The sequence below is a fragment of the Macaca thibetana genome, chromosome 19 (genome assembly GCF_024542745.1).
Source record: "Macaca thibetana thibetana isolate TM-01 chromosome 19, ASM2454274v1, whole genome shotgun sequence".
Lineage (NCBI taxonomy): Eukaryota > Metazoa > Chordata > Mammalia > Primates > Cercopithecidae > Macaca > Macaca thibetana.
This window is the reverse complement of record NC_065596.1, coordinates 54,143,954-54,160,468: the sequence shown is the minus strand read 5'-3', so window position 1 is coordinate 54,160,468 and position 16,515 is coordinate 54,143,954.

Below are 16,515 nucleotides of genomic sequence, written 5' to 3'. Positions count from 1 at the left end.
ATTAAAAACATAATTACTGAAATTACAATGCAAAAGAAAGTTCTGAGGGTAGGGCTGAGTAGAATGACGACAATCTGGAAAATAAAAACAATATGAAAAATAGAAAAAAAAAAGAATACTGCCAGTTGACACCATAAGCTCCTAGAGTTACCCCACTGCAAGGGCACTGGTGACTAGTGATGGGTGCATGTCCTTAGCACTGCCATGTAAGCCCAGGAGCTGTTAGAGATTGTGCTGAGGTATTGGAGTCACTAATGGAAATTGGAACATCTGGAAAAATGAGGGAGGGATTTTTAAAACTGTATTTTAAATATGACTTTTCCTTTGTCTAAATTAAAGTATTCAAGTAGTTAAAACTCTGGGGGAGGGAGGGTGATCCCCTGGTTTGTGACCTCATTCTCCTGCCTTAAGCTCTCTGAGAAAGCACATGCTGGTTCTGGTCTCAGGAGGATGTATAGCCATGAGCTTTGGAGCACCCCACCTTTTATCCACCCTGTGACTTTCTCTTCCTTTTCCAAGTAGTACATTTCCCCAAGTGAGAGTAGGTCCATCTAGAATAACGCGGTAGGAAGTCTGTGGTTGTGAGTCCACTGTAATCCCCAGGCTACATACAGAGGTGCCCCAAATCCGATCACCTTTAAAGTAGCATGAGGTTCAAATACACTCCATCTTCTGATTATCCAGTAGGTAAATTTTTAAACACGCACACACACACCCACACACACACCACAAATGTTAAGACACACATCCAAAGAGAAAACTTGAAATCTCAGAGACAGCACAGGCTCTGGGACTACAAAGTCAAATGACTTCTAATGACCAAGTCCAGGCAATTAACCCAGTCACTGTGTGCAGTGGGCAGAGTGGGAACTGGCAGGGCTCACGCCCTCCTCCATCATGTAGAGGAACAACTGTTATTTCACCCCACTGCAAGGCTGCTGTGTATAAGTTGAACTAGGTTTGTCAGATCATATGACTTTCTGGGAAAGGATAGAAATCTAGATTTTTTTTTAATTAGTCAAAGTATTCCCTCCATTAGTCTTACTTCTTTTTAAGTCTATAAAAAGAGATTTCCCTCTATGTGAAGGTCTGAATTTTTTTAAGTATACTTTAAGTTCTAGGGTACATGTGCACAACCAACGTGCAGGTTTGTTACATAGGTATACCTGTGCCATGTTGGTGTGCTGCACCCATTAACTCGTCATTTACATTAGGTATTTCTCCTAATGCTATCCCTCCCCCAGTCCCCCCACCATATGACAGGCCCCGTCTGTGATGTTCCCCGCCCTATGTCCAAGTGTTCTCGTTGTTCAGTTCCCACCTATGAGTGAGAACATGTGGTATTTGGTTTTCTGTCCTTGTGATAGTTTGCTCAGAATGATGGTTTTCAGTTTCATCCATGGCCCTGCAAAGGACAAGAATTCATCCTTTTCATGGCTGCATAGTATTCCACGTTGTATATGTGCCACATTTTCTTAATCCGATGTAGATTTTTATGTAAAATCTTCAAATATTTGAATTTGTTAAATTCAAACAAAACATTTTGGCCTACATGTGGATGTCTGTTTACTGTTTCCAGTTTTAATTCATTGTTTTAAAAAGAGACAATGTGTGAAGCCTTCTCTGCCTTGGACAGTGGAGTGGGCTTCTTTGTGAACAATGTTTAGTAGCCTTGCTGCTTTCCTGAGTCACTGCTCCCTTCCATGTGGCACAGAGGCCGGATTAAACAGTTGGGGGTGGCACGAGGATATGTCTTTCCAGGGGTTCATTTTTTGAAGTAAAAAGAAAGACACAATCCTGAACTAAAGCAGATGTACATGCCAGACACACAAGTGCAGCACAGCACAAGATGGAAAATGATTCATTCTGTCCTGCAGGTGCTACAGGAATTTGAAGAAGAGAGGTCAGTTTGGACCAGAGACTTTCAGTCGTCCTGGAAGAGGTGGGGTTAGAACGCCATGTCACCCCATGAAATGTGGGCCGGCTTTCAGGACAAAGTTCCTGCCCTGGAGATAAAAAGAAGTGGGGTGTGGGACAGCAAAGAACCAAGGATCTGTGCAGTGAAATGTTAATTACAATGCTCATTCATTTATCTCTGGGTCTATAAAAGGAATAAAGTGGAAAAGAAGTTGGACAGGAGCCTCCACACTAGCCAAGGACATGAACAAGGAGAAAGAAAAACACAGTTTAAATTCACGGTGTTCAGCAGAGAAAGGAGATCTTGTAAGCAAATGTTAATTAAGTACAATTTGAAAATGAGTTTATAGCGTCAGTGCCACACTGTGGTAGTTCCAATTAATTTCCAACATTCCTTTCATGATCCATGAACTTCTAGGTCTTCACCTGTGATGGAAGAGTATAGCTTGAATATGGTCACTATGGTTCAAATTAAAATAACTCATCTCCAGCATATGAGATATATAAGTCACCCATTTGCACAACTTTAGACTTGATTCTCAACAGCAAAAAACAAATAAAGATGTGATTTGGTGCTCTGTTCTAAACCCAGACTCCAGTCCCTATCTCCTCCAAATCATATATCTTGCTGTAATCAACATTTTTATTTTATTTTATTTTATTTTATTTTTATTTTATGTAGAGATGGAGTCTCACTATATTGCTCAGGCTGGTCTTGAACTCCTGGCTTCAAGTGATTCTCTCACTGCAGCCTCCCCAAATGCTAAAATTACAGGCATGAGCCACTGCACCTACTTAGCATCCTTCAAAACTGACCCATAGACACTGAAGCTTTGGTTTAGCACAAGGTGGGGCCCTCTCTGAACCAGAAGCATGCGCGTTTGAGAAGGAAGTGGCAGCTGACTATAACATTTCAAATGTCTTACTACTCTAGTTTTTGACGTGCTTTTTTCACTCCAACTCAACAGAAAATGACACACCCATATTATGGGTGGAAAACAATCACTGTGCTAGCTTGCCTTTATTAATAATGAGCATGCATAAGAGCCTTCTGGCAAATTTGGGGTAGGAGAAACACTTGAGAACAGAGATGAGTGATTAAGACAGATAAAGTCCTAGTTCCAAAGATTGGCACATAACGACCTGCTCTGATATTTTCCAGAGGGTGCATAAAAGATGGTGTTAGAGGCTAACAGACCCAGCATTAAATCATACTGAATTGTAGAGAAAAAGTATTTTTAGCTTTTAAGATTTATTTTGTCCTATTTTATTTTACAAATTAAAAAGATAAAGTTTCCATTTAAGCAAATATGTCGTTAGCAGTACTTTGGCAGAAGTATTTTGACTGCTGTTTAAAAAAAAAAATCCTAAAATCTCAGTGAATTTACACAATCCAAAGTCATTTTTTATTCAGTGAGTACGATTGTGGGGCAGCCTTTCACATAGTGACTCATGATCCAGTTTCCCAGACTCCCTTGCTGTGGGCTGTGGTTATGGGACTGAGACAGAAGTGATGAGTGCCTCCCACACTGTAACTCAAGGACCACATTTTCTGCCATCCTGTGGCTCTACCATCTGCTAAAGTCTCAAGAGATTTTTTATCTGGCTCTTCATTATTCAACTAGCAGATAAGGAGAAGAGAGGGAATGTGAAGGCGAGCATAGAAGTTTATTATGAAAGGTCTTGAAGAGGTACTCATCACTTCTGTCTCATTTCATTGGCTAGAAGTCAGTCACATGATCACAGCCCACTGCAAAGGAGTCTGGCAAATGCAGTCATGCTGCATCCCCAGAAAGAAGCCTTGGAGTAATCTCGTGGAGATGCTCCATAACATGGCAGACAGACCTCAGGCGTGGAGCCTTCCAAGTAGTGTCATTTTCACTAGAGTTTAATAACATTGTTTTGTTTTCATTCTACTTATTGTATGTTTTCCATTTTTGGCAATTGAAATTGGTTTTTCTTCTATGGCAGAAATATAAAATTTTCTTTCAAAATGAATTTAAGTTAAAAAAAGTGAATCTATTTAAGAAAACAGTTGAATAAATAAATAAAAGTAGAATTCAGAAATCACAAAATCAATTATGGGAACACATCAATGAACACTGCATTATTTGATCTACTTTTGAATTAGTTTTTCAGTCTCATTTTCAGAGACTCTGCTTCTGCCCACAACTTCTCACAATAAGTCAACTCTCAAGCCATCCTCACATTGAACGCTGGCTGACCATGAATGAGGAGACCAATTTTCTGCTACCAAAATTAAAACCAGTGACCTTTTCCCAATTCTCGGGAGCAAAATATTTATGTAGTAAACCAAATGTTCTCCCACTTTTAATTTTCCTTTCACTGATTAAAAAAAAATGTTTTGGCACTTAGCTGCTGGATCTAACATGAAGCTTAGAATGATATCATATATTGACTTATTTGAAATTACATTCAATACATCTCAAGTTCATGGTATTCTACACCAACAACAACAACAACAAAAAAGAATAAGGCATCCAGGTAAGCTGTATTCCAAACAAGTTAGAGAATTATGCCACAGTGCTTGCTGATTTCATCCACATGTCTCCCTGTCCCTGGCCCTCCCAAACCCATTCATGTCTTTGTTCTGCCTCCACAAGGTCACTCAGATATGTCTACCTCCCCTTACCGTCCACCACCACTACTGCCTACCTGGACAGCTTCTTGTAATCCTCAATCTCCTCCTCACCCCTACTCTTTTCAGACCCATCCTCCACCTCTGTGGCCTGTGTGACCTCCCTAAAATCAAAATCTCATCATGCTATTTCTTGTTTGAAACTCTTAAATGTTGCTCCATGTCTATTTCTGATGTTGCTCCAAGGTAAACTTCTGACCTTGACCCATCCATCTGGTCCATGAGGACTTTTTTCTACTGACATGGCCAGGCTCACCTCCTCTCAGCTTCCCGGCATCCCCACATGCACAGCCCCAGCCTCCCCACTCCGTGGGCTACTGCCCAAGCTTCTCTCTCTACTTAACAAATTATTCCTTTCCTTTCCTTCTGCCAAATAGCCGACTTTCACCTGATGGGGCCAGGTGAGAGCTTCTCTTATGAGCTCCCATAGCACACTGTGCTCATCATTTTTATATCAGACATTGTAAACCAGGCTTATTTTGAGCTCCAAGAAGATGCTGATTATGTTTTTTTTTTAATTTTTATATCCCTAGTGTTAAATTGAACTATTTATAGTAGACACTCAAGTATGTGTAAGAAGGTTTTTGTTTTGTTTTGTTTTGTTTTTATCTGTCCAGAAACTCTCCTAACTTCTGCCTCCAGCACCTCTTGTTTGGGAGAATTGCTCCTTTCCCCTCCAACTAAGAAGATCTTCAGAGGCTCCCATATGTAGTCTCTGGCTAATCCGAGTCAAGCCAATCGCTGTTCTTCCTGGGGACTTTTCAAACTGAAATTCAGGAAAAAGTACTGGTCCTATGACAGTAACAAAGCTGAGAAGTGTGAGTGGGCCAAGGACAGGGCAAGGTGGGTAGGAAGAAAGGCCACATGCAGAGCAGCAGAGCAGGGAAGTGCAGAGCGGACGTGGGCAGCACTCGGCCCTGGGGTCCGCTTGACTCTAAGGTCGGATGCACAGTTGCTCCTTCTCTGGTTGTTGAGTTTTCTCATAAATTCTCTCTTCTCAAGCTGATGTGTATTCCTTTCTGTTTCAGTAATCCCACAATCCTGATTTTAAAAACCTTTCCTAGACTTTGCATGTCTTTAGGGCACAGATGAACTTCAACATAGCTGTGTTTCGGTGCCCAGCACAGTGACCAACAGATAAAGGTGAGACCTAGAGTGATGAGAGGTGCCTGAGTCTGCCCTGCTGTCCACTTGAAGTTCTGCTTTCTCTCCAGTTATTTCCTGGTGATACACATTCCCGACACCCTCTGTATTCCCTTAGTGCAGACAAGTCGTGTATCAATGCAGAAGATGACCAGCACCAAAAAGATTGTCAGCTCCCCTTCTTTTTAGGTATAAAAATAAAATGTCTATAAGTGGTTCTGTCACACTTTAACCAAATCCAAGCTACTATGAAGTGAAAAAGCAATTCACTGCATTAAAGTAAGAATATGCAAGGTTCACCTTTTGAATATTTCAAACTTTCTCATGAGCTTACCTCCCCAATGAGACATTACATTGCTTGAGGCATAAACTGTCTTTATATTACACAGAACTTAGCGTAAGGCTGGGCACAGAGTGGATGACTTATGAAAAGAATCAGATGGAATGAATGAGTAAAGGAAGGAAGGCACAAATGTAAGTTATATTACTCCAAAATGTTTAAGAGCCATAATGCAAATGTCTGCTCAACCTCGACCGGGATGACCTATGAGATCTTGTTCTCAAACCCTAATTACACGTTCTATGAGTGCTGGAGCTGGGTGCGGTGCTGCCACTCTCTGGCCCACGCATTTCTCAGCTTTGTGCAGCCATGTGCGCTCTCCAATTCATCCCATATCAATCTGAGTTTCAAAACCTAGAGTCACCACTGGTTTTTAAAAGGAACAGCATCACACTAAATATCTCATGTTTTTGTTTTTGGTTTTTGTAGACTTCATTGAGATTTATGGGAAAGTTCACAACACAGAGTACATCACTCCCACCCTCTCCCAGCCTCTCTTTCCCTCTCCCTTTTTCTGCCCCTACGCCCTCTCCAGAAGACAACAACAACAACAAAAGCCCAAATTCTTCCCCTTGTGTCACGCAAAACACACCTGCCCACATCCAGGCCCTCTAGGACCCCAGTCCTCTACTTTTAGAAGCTTATCAAAGTTCGTTTTCCAAATGCATCCAGCAGCCTCCCCAGAAAAAAATAATGGTCAGTGACACTTTCTTCATTACACTATATGGCTATTCGAAAATTCCAATAGGAAGTGAGAACTTTCCAATAAAGTCTTAGAGGATTTACACAGCCTGTGCAAAAATACTCATGACAGAAAGAACAACAGAACTCAGTGCAGGAACTAAAAATGTTTTTAACATTAATTGCAATTAAAGCAGAACTCTAAGAGATGATGAGTTACCTAACACACATTCATCTGTGTGAAAAGAAACCTTTCAACACATAGAAGCTCTCCGGTATGCTGCCTCATAATACTCAATCAGGGAGAAATTCAGCTCCAAGGAGGTATTTTGATAGATTCTTCCAATCAGTAGACACAAAAACAGGGTGGCATGCCATGCTCATTTTGGGGCTGCCATCCATCTGCAGGTTATCAAAACAGGCCTGCACTGATGAAGACGTCCTGAACCAAGTGGCAGAAACTGCAATCATACTGATTTTCACTCAGAACAAACAAATCAGATTTTCCCCTGGGAGCATCCAAGAAAGTCTGTGTGGCCAGCTTGAAAATAATATGTTACTCTCAGCCCAGCATCCATTAGCAGCCGCTTTCTTCTGATAAAAACAAACAAACAAAAAGAGCAGTGTAGTTGTGTTGTTGGAAAATGGTTATCTGGTGCCCCCTGGTTCTGACACTATATTTTTCCAAGGAGAGTACTGAATCATTGAGTTTCAAATTTCCCAGTTCTTTGTCTTAAAGAGTTATTTGGCCCATGGGCCCCAGTTGAGAGCACAGGTGAGCAGAAGCTGAGGCAACCCAATGGAGCAAGGCAGACGTTGGGGAGAAATCAATTCCCAAGCCACCCACAGAGCTACACGTAAATTGCTGTCCTCACCTGGAGAATGAGTGCTTGCCTCAGCCTTGAGAAGAAGTCATTATGCACAGAATGGAACTAACTTTCTATTCTGAGCTCCCCAAATCTTCCTTAGCATGGGAATTTTTCTGCAGGTGCAGTGTCTGATACAGAGACACTCCTGTCCCCAGGTGTCAAAAGAATCCTTGGTGTTTCAAGATGCAGGAAGTGATGAGAAGCCCGTGCACAGAAAAGAAATCACTCAACTCTTTCAACAGAAATTACTATCTGCTGAGTACCAAAGATGACAGCAGGCTTTATGAAATCATGGAATATATACACACACACATATATTTATATATTGCATGTATGTGCATATGTAGATGTATACAGACATACATACACACAGAAGTATTGGATGCCTTGATATGTGTACCAAGCACTTAAATGCATTCTGTGTAAGCTCCATGGTGCTTACAGTTTATCAAGTGGACCTATAGAATTATGAATTAAAACAATGCACAATATCTGCCTAAAGAAAGTTCCAAACATGGGGTTCTAGATGTTCAGGGGACAGGGGAAAAAAACACAAAGGAGAAACCAGACACTCATGGCAGAGAGAGGCTTTCCTCTCTTATGTGGGAGATGGCATCAAAATATATTTCAGGCCCAGTACAGTGGCTCATGCCTGTAATCCCAGCAGTTTGAGAGGCCAAGGTGGGAGGATCACTTGAGGCCAGGATTTGAGACCAGCCTGGACAACATAGAAAGACCCTGTCCCTACAAAAAAAAAAAAAAAAAAAAAAAGTTAAAAATTAACCAGGTTTTGTGATAGGCACTTGTAGTCCCAGCTACTTGGGAGGCTGAGGTGGGAAGATCACTTGAGCCCAGGGGTTCAAGGCTGCGATGAGCTGTGATTGTGCCAATGCACTGCAGCCTAATCAACAGGGCAGCATCTTATCTCTCAAAAAAAGAAAAAAACGTGATCTGTGTAAGATGTTTTGCATATCATGCTGTGTCTTTACTGCAAGGGTTCCAATTGTGCCTGAGGTGGTTTGTAGACTCTGGTTCTGTCTAATAAATTGGTGGCCTGGTGGCTTCTTCCGGTGTCTATTTGCATGCGTTGATATCACAGAATGAGGAAGGCCTGGAGCTGGACATTTTCCATTCAGATCCCTGAGGACAGTGGAGGCAGAGGCAGAGAGATGCAGAGGGCAATATCGTCCACAGGGATGAGTGCAGAGAGCTCCTCTGCAGGAGAAAGATGAGAGCATTGTTTCCACGGGGATTTTTTGAGGGCTGAGGCACAAGCAGCCATGCTTTGACTCAGATCTCACAAAAAATAAAAGTTCTCAGGAAACAAAGCACAAAACCCAGACTTCTCCTTTCATTTCTTATGAAAGCTGGTACCTCAGAAGAGTGGGCATGGGAAAGGAGACTCTGTTCTCAGAAGGCTACCAGCAGGGAGCACAACAGACTTACAGACTTTGGAAGGAGGGGATAGAACCCCTGGGTGCATCCTGGAAGGCAGGTTGACACCTAGGGCTCTTTGTGAGCAGGACTGGCACAGCTGAGATGGAGCCCGAGAGAGGCTTTGGCTCTTGTCAGGACCTGCAGGGCCAAGAAAGCAGAGCCACAAAAGATGCAGGGATGGCCATGCAGGCTCCTCCCCTGCCTCTCCCAGGAAACCAGACACCCATGACAGAGGGAGGCTTCCAGAGCTCATGCTCATCCTCTCTCACAATGCTTAAATCCATGGTGGTGCTTAGAATGTTAAGAACCAAGGCAAAAGCCAGAAACACAACAAAACCCCCAGATTCACAACTGGACGAATGAGGTTAACAGAATCCAAATTTAGTTGGAGACAGATTTTCACACTTATTTGTTTCCCAAAGTTTAATTTTCATAAATTTTCATTTTAGAATACTACTGTTCTTTCCATGGCCACCCCGTTTGTCCTTCCCAGTTTAATTTGGGGCCATTGTCAACATCAGCCCCAAAATGTACACCTGAACCCACCACACACCAGTCACTACATTGGCCAGAGGAGGACCAGTCATGGCATAGAACTCCTGTCAGGGTGAGGTGGCCACCCAGAGGAGATCCCCGGAACACCTCCTGGTCAGAGGAGATCCCTGGAAGGCTTCTCCTGGCCTTTAGTTAGGAACTCAGGACAGGCAGAAGCCCCTGCACTACCATCACCCTCACTGGCAGAGGTGGTGGATTCCACAGGAATCACCTCCAGAGAGCTTTGGCCATGGGCTTAGGAACTCTTCATGGCACCAACCTGCCTTAGCATCTGTTCCCCTAGGTTTTCTTCTCCATCTCTGCCATTTCTGGAACTGTCAGTTACTTCCCTGGAGGAGACATCCAAGTCTTACCATGGGAAACCTAGATTTGCCTTTTTAACTCTACCTGACTCCCAGGCACTAGAAGAGGGGCTGAGGGAATTGGGCTGATGGCTCATCAGCCACCAGCTCTCCCAGATGTCGCTGCATGCCTGCAGCTAATGCTGGTGGAGATCATCCGGGAGAAGCTGACCGCCTCCTACACCACAGCAGCTTCCCTAATGGGTGCAGGGTCCTCTGGCTCAGCCACTCCCGCAGTACTCTCGAGAGAGATAGTAAAAAAGAGAAGTATCTCCTGCTCCCATTTTAAGTTTATCTTCCCTTCTCACCATGCCACACCAGTGCAATGGTGAATAAATAAAGCAGAATGGGTGTCATCATCCAGAGGAGTCAGCTTCACATTGTCAGAGAAGTCGCTGAGCACCAAGACCTCCTTCTGGGGAGAGGCAGAGGATGGGGGCAGATGCTGCGGGAGGAGTCATGGTGCAGCAGCTGGGGCTTGCAGGGAGGAAGCACAGAAAGTGAAGGTCTGAGAACCCCGCATCACATGCCCTTTTCAACACTCAGCCTCTGTCACTCAGTTTGTTCTTTACGTAGAAAGGAAGCTCAGGAGGAAGAATAGGAGAGGCGAAAAGGGCAAGAAGGTTCAGGAAAATGGCTTGGTGGAAAATACCAAGCTCTTGCTTTGATTTGGAGCTTCTTTCTGTCCACAGCTCATCATCTGCTTCCACCCCAGGGTGATTTCGACTGTCATCCTTCCTTCTGACCCTGCCTGCATTTCAGCTCTGGGATGTCTGAAGCCATGTCTCTTCCAGCCCCAGTCTCTCCCCACCCTTCCCCTTTCCGCAATCCATCTTCACATGAGATGCACACTCTGAGCACCCTTCTAAACAGCTGCACCTTCTAATTCTCTCTAGAGAACATTAGCTCTTTGGTCTCCTCAGCACCAACCATCCCGAGTTGTCTCAGCTATGGAGATACAGAACCTTCCTTTCTCTTAGGAATACCGCTCCTTCCCTATCTATGCATTTAATCAGAATGGGAGTTGTCACATCTTTCTGAGGGGTGGCACCTATCCTGAGATAATTTAAATATTGTATACTCATAATGGCAGGAGTGCTTGGTCCAGAGATGGAGCACAAGGCAGACCAATCGCAATGCTGTCATGAGGATTTCTAACTGAAGCTGAGGCATGAAGTGTGGAAATAAACAAAGATCAACAAAATGAGAACGAAGAAAGCCTATGTATTTAGAACTTTCAATGGAGCCAGCCACCATCATTTGCATTTTAGCATCACTCAAAATTAGACAGAGGAGTGGGAAAGCATTTTAGTAGAAACAAGGGAAGGTTTCATGTGCACCCTGATTGGAGGCTGTTTGCACAGGTAAGCTGTAGGCCCGCTACCTAGAAGAGGGAGTCCTAGGAGTGGGTTAGGGGTGCATATTTGGATTTATCTAATTGGCCTTAATTTGGAAGCAGACACAAACATTAGGAAATCTGTCAATTATAAATCAAGTCTTAACCATTTGGGGTTGATTGTTTTAGAATTTATTGTTGAGCTTCTTGGATTTTCACTAGAGAAAAGCCATCTGACTTTCTATATGTCTGACATATCAGACTGACATCCTGGCTTGTTTATTGTAGATAAGGGGGCCAGTTTCCTGGGTGGGTTGCTGGAGGTTGTAGGTCAGAGTTCCATCTTTCTATATAGTCTGGTCACTGTCTAGTTGTATGTCCAGTGTCTCAGTAGTTAAGGTGATGAGGACCTACAGGTGGCCAGGTTTTCCTGCCTTGTAAAAAATAATCACTGCAAAATGAGTCCAGGCCAGGCGCAGTGGCTCATGCATGTAATCCTCTCACTTTGGGAGGTTGAAGCAGGTGGATCACCTGAGGTCAGGAGTTTGAGACCAGCCTGGCCAACATGGCAAAATCCCATCTCTACTAAAAATACAAAAATTAGCTGGGCATGGTGGTGCCTGCTTCAATCCAGGAGGTGGAGGTTGCAGTGAGCCGAGATCATACCACCGCACTCCAGCCTGAGTGAAGGGAGTGAGATTCCATCTCAAAAACGGATAAAGAATAAGGCCAATAAGCAGAGAGAAGTGAGAATGAAAGGCCAATATAGCCTAGGTGATGTTGGAGTTCCTGATCCTAGCTATTCTAAGGATAGCTATGTTTCTGGCATTCTTTGTGGATTTCTGAGTCAATCCTTACCATTTGTGACTGCTAATTTGAGTTAGGTGGCACCAAGGGAGTCCTGCCCTGCCCCCTCACTGGTGGCTTCCCCACCACTGGCCCAGTGTTCCTTCCCATTCCTCACCCGCCATGATTCCTGACATCTAATGTTGGTAATCATAAGCCTGCATGAATCCACATCTTGGCAGCTTTCCTTCTTCCCTCCTCCAGACCCTCCAGCTTCGACTGCCCCTTTTGGGCTCCTCTGATCAACCCTGTAAATCTCCTGCTGCCTGACTCCTCCTCCCACTTCCCTGCATGCTTTCCCCTCAGGGGTCGTCCACTCACGGGGCCTCAGTGATCACTTCTAAGTGGCTTCCAGGTTCCTGGGCCCAGCACTGATTCTCTCCTACCTGGACCGCAGCATTACTGAACCAGTTTCTCATCTTCCTAGCAGCCTCACCAGGTCTCACAAGGAACTCGGCACCTTCCACAGCAAATGCTGTGGGGTTTCTGTTGGGAAGTAGGCTATAGTTCTGACACTGCTGAGCCTACAAGTGTGAAGTCCTCTCTGGGTTTCGTCCCATCTTCTCTTATGTCTCATCCATAGATAGAGCAGAAATTGTCATCTTCACAGGAAACAGAGACTTTGAGGGCTTTTCCAAGGTCAGAAGACTCATGAGCAGCAGGGCCAGCACATCTAGAAGCTGCGCTATGGTATTTTCCAAGCCACACTTCCTTGGAACCATCTGGAACCACAGCACAGCTCTCAAGGAGACAGGCTGCCGTAGGGCCTTAGGATACGTGTCCAACTGCTCCAGTAACAGCCTCACTGCCCAAGTTGGAGGGCTGAAGCTGAAAAATCTTATAAATGCCGTGGACTGAGTCTTGTCTTGGTTTTATCCACACATTCTCCCCAAGAATTTCTCCACAAATAAATGTATGTAACCAGATCATCTCTACCAGGTATGTCTCTGTTCAACCCCAATGTAGAGAGTCTTAAAGAGTCAAAGAGAACCCAGAGGCCGCCTCATAGCACAGCACACACTGTCCCATTCCTCAGCATAGACAAATAGCCCGCAAGACTCAGCTTGAAGAGCTCTGTGCTGGGAAGCCACCAGATTAGCCTTCAAATGCATGAGTGGCTTTGGTGGAAAGACTTCCTGACACTGAGGTGAATTGGGGTACAGCTTCCGCGCTCTGTGAATTCTCCCTCCGCAGCCACATGACAGCCTTCCAGAAGCACCAAGGCTTCCTCGGCCAGTCCCCACTATGCCTCTTTTCTCAGGCTCAGTATCCTCAGTCCTCCCGGTGACCTGATTTCCAGGCACTTTCCCCCTGGCCTTTTCCCACATAGATTGCTAGTCACCTGCTTAACAGATGCCTCCCTAACTGACTCCACCACCCCACCTACAGGCAAGCAGCACCAGGCAAGGTGGGGCTTTCTCCTCTCTTGTTCTGGACTCTGTGTTTATCAGTTCAGCCAAAAGTTCCCCTCAACTACCTCAAATCATTTCAGATCTTGATAATTTGAACATTGAAAACTTGTCAGTAAGCACAAAAACTGCAGCAGCAGCTGCATGTCTCTTTCCTGAGAACCATATAGGGACTTCTTTGGGTGCTGCTTCCAGATAATACAGCTTCTTCAGTGTGACACACAGGAGTCCCAGCCTGTAGCAGGGATGCATCTTGAGCTCTTTGACAGTGCTGTTATCAGCTCTTGGTCACCATCCTAGGCCAAAATACCCAAATTCTGAAGGCATTGGGGTATCAGAGAAACTCCTTACAGTTTCCAAGTTTGAGGCCGCTTTTCTTCCTCTTCACTAATAAATACAGGGAGATTGGGATTTGTGTGTGTTGAGCTCATTTTAATAACAGGCAACAATAACTGCCCCATTTGGCCTCAGCAAAAAGTTCGGAAAGATGCTACAGTATTCCGTGAGTATGATACAGAGGTGATGGGAGATACACAGGAATCTCCTTTTCGAGGTTTACATTCTAGAGTGTCCCAAGTCATGTTTTCTAACAGCAAGTCTGAGACAGGGATTCTTGTACAAGTAATCACTTGAGAGATGCTCTCAGGTGAGTTTGCTAGAGAATGAGGGAAAGAGAAACAGCCATGTGCTATCAGCAGAAGACTCTTTTCCACCCGATTCTATGGGTTCTGTGGAGCATGAATTTCACCACAGACAAGAGCAAGGTCCATCCTTGTAAGGGGAGAAAAGAGGGACAGTGCCTAACCCTCAGACATCAACAGCAGATAATTATTCTGCTAAAAAGGTGCAGGTGTGAGCCATTTTCATCTGACACCCACAGCAGGCTAGAAGTGGTTGCACTGGCCAGATAAAAGGCTCCTGGGTGGGATACCAACAATGGCTACTGTAGGGGGAGATCTGTCCCTGAGGTAAGGCAGAGAGAGGGACAGAGTCCTACAGCACAGCCATGGCCACTTGGGCCTCCCAGTGTGTACCAGTGCTTCTGCATCCCTCCAACATCCATTCAATACTCATTAATGCACCTGTGCTATGTCCAGGCACTGTACCAGACTCTGGGGACACGGCAGTGTTGGCGCCTGATGTGGTTCCTGCGCCCACGCAGCTTACATCTCACAGAAGTGAAAATCATTGAGCATGGACCATCCCAGCAGGAACTTCAAGGCATGGCAGTGGAGCACCATGGCTAAGAGCATGGACTCTGGACTCCTGGTTCCTTGTGGTTCAGCCATGTGACCTTGGATGAGTGACTTATCATTTTTAAGCTTTTGTTTCATCGTGGAGAAGAAAATGACCCTCACTTACTTTTAAGACTTGGTGTATGCATGAAGATTAAACCAGATAATGTGTGTGAGGTACTTAGCTCAGGACATGGCCCAGAGCTGCTCCTTAGTAATGTGAAATAATAATAACAACAATGTTATCATTGTTGTTACAGCATTGGTCACAGCAGGTTACATTCAGGAAGATGGTTTCTCAATGACTGTTTTCTTTGTATTTCTTTGTGCACTGAATCATGCCCCGTGGTGGCCACTGTGGTGGGCCTGGGGTCATGGTGGAGGGCACAGGCAGTGACACCCTGGCTCAGTGTCCTGGGGGAAGTGTCTGACTCCTCCCCATCTCCCTAAATTCACTTCATCATTGCACCAGCCAGCTCTCCTTTCCTCACTATGGCCATTATGAAATTTTGAAAATTTCCAGCAGTTTTCCTTAAATATTAATTTCGTTTTTTGCTTCATTTTCTTTTTCTTCAACTTTTATTTTAGAATCAGGGGGTACATGTGCAGAATTGTTGCATAAGTATTAATATATTGCATAATGCTGATATTTGAGGTATGATTGAATCCGTTACCCAGGTAGTGAGCATAGTACCCAACAGGAAGTTTTCCAGCCCTTCTCCCTCCCTCCCTCCTTCTCTCCTTTCATAATCCCCAGAGTCTACTGTTGCCATCTTTATATCCATGTGTCTGCAGTGTTTAGCTCCCACTTACAATTGAGAGCATGCAGTATTTGACTTTCTGTTCGTGCATTAATTCACTTAGGATTATGTCCTCTAATTATATTCATGTGGCTGCAAAGGACATGATTTTGTTCTTATTTATGGTTGCATCATATTTCATGGTGTGTATGTACCACCTTTTCTTTATCCAATCCACCACTGATAGGCATCTGGGCTGGGTCCATGTATTTGCTATTGTGACTAGTGCTATGATGAAGATATGGGTGCATATGTCCTTTTGGTTGAACAATTTATTTTCCTGTAGGTATATACCCAGTAATGAGGCTGCTGGGTCGAATGATAGTTCAACTCTTAGTTCTTTCAGAAATCTCCAAACTGCCTTCCACTGTGGCTGGACTAATTTACATTCCCACTCATGGTGCTTAAGTGTCTGCTTTTCTCTAACAAAAGCCATTCTGACTGGTGTGAGATGGTGTCTCACTGTGGTTTCGATTTGCATTTCTCAGATGATTAGTAATGATGAGCATTTTTCATATGTTTTAAGCATTAATTTTAATTTCTGAGAACAAGGCTGGAATGAATCTCAGGAATAACTGATCCAATCCAGCACTTCTGTCATAAACATGGAGGCAGAGACAGGTGCTATATGTTTCTAAGCAGGTCTGAAACTTTGCTCAGAGACTGAGCTGGACAGGCCTCCCAGATCTTCAGAAAGTATCTGTGGCTCCTTCCCTCTTCACACACAGACAAACACATACACACAAACCCAAGGTAACTTTTTTCCTCCAATACCCAGGGAGCTCTGACCCCAGGTTTGGCTGCCCAATGCTTATGAACCATGTCTCTGAGGATTTTATAATCTCCTCCATTAACTGCACTAACATCTTTTTTTTTTATTATTATTATACTTTAAGTTCTAGGGTACATGTGCATAACATGCAGGTTTGTTACATATGTATACTTGT